We start from the raw sequence: 1426 nt of genomic DNA on the forward strand, positions 1-1426 counted from the left end.
ACTTTAGAAATGAACAACATTTGAATATTCAGAGATAAGGCAGATGGAAGTTTTAATGAGGCAGAAAGAGGAGATAACTTTTTAAGGATTTTAATGTAGAAATTATACTTTTTTGCAGAAAAAAAACTAGACACATTATTGTTCCGAAGAGAACATTTGTGTATATGTTGAAATACATGTCTGCAGGAGATCTTTAACACAAAGACAAAAATAAGTAGGAAGTGAATTGAACTGATGTTACACAGGAAAGTCTTCTTATAGATTTGGGGAGTAGTGCATATGAAAAAAGCATTTACTGTCTCCAGAGGGAGCTGTGTGAACTGTCCTAAAAAACTTTTGGACAGTTCAGTTGCATTGTGGGTAATGTAGGTGCCCAGTTTTGACAAGGAAGAAAACTGATTGGAATAAAATAAATATTTCTGGTTCTGCTGCATTGATTGTGATCCTGTGTACTGCGAGGAGTCTTCCAGATCCTGTGTTGGCATCTGATTCACATCTGCATATATTTCATGAGCACACAGCAGATGCTAGAAAAAGAACTAAAATGTTGGGTAACTTATTGCATTTAGCCCAAGGAGCTTGGCAATGTGGAATTACAAGAGCATGTCAGATCTTTGAAACATCTGCTGGTTGAGCAATGAATACGGTTCACTAGCTGAGTTTATACAGCATTCACCACATCCTACTACAAACAGTGCCACCGCCTGATCACTGCCTTTCTCCCTTTCTATCCAGTACTCAGTAAGAGATTTTTGATGAAACCATAAAGTGCTGTGATGATTTCGTTATCCCCTGGAGACTGGCTCCAAACACATGTAAATGCTGTGATAATGCTGTGTATCTGTGGGAGAGTCGTCAGCTGCAACAATCTCTTATGAGGTCCATCAGAGCAGCACTGGAGCTGTCGTTTTTCTCCGTACTGTAAAGAAAAATCTATAGCTAACTTGCAGACAGAGATAGACGTAGGGGATAAAGGAAGTGGAGGGAATTGGGAAGAAGCAGGGGACACATAGAGGCAGAGCAGAGCCAGTGCCCTGCAGGAAGCTGATAAAGGGGAGGTGGTCATCCTGAGGGTTAGCAGAAACAATCTCTCATTCAGTCCTTTTATTGATAACACAAAATTGTTACCCTGGAGACATTGTGAAGTTCATTTTCCAGCAAAAAAAACATTTTGAGTTAACAAGGAGTCTTATCTTTCCTTGATCATTTTGCTGACAGGCTGCTGGTGATTTGTAACGCTCCCTCTTCTCTGTTCTAAAATGACCCAATTACATACTATATTTGTAACTGCTCTAATCAAAAGAACAAAACAGGTTGAGAAATCAAACAATTGTATTGGAGGAACCACATCCCCTCAGCAGAAAGAGATACTTATTTCTAAGAAGCCAGAGAGCAAAGTAAGTAAGTAAGTAAATAAGTAAGTAAA

The sequence above is a fragment of the Morone saxatilis genome, unplaced genomic scaffold, assembly GCF_004916995.1.
Source record: "Morone saxatilis isolate NCDOM2014 unplaced genomic scaffold, NCSU_SB_2.0 Contig0, whole genome shotgun sequence".
Classification (NCBI taxonomy): domain Eukaryota; kingdom Metazoa; phylum Chordata; class Actinopteri; family Moronidae; genus Morone; species Morone saxatilis.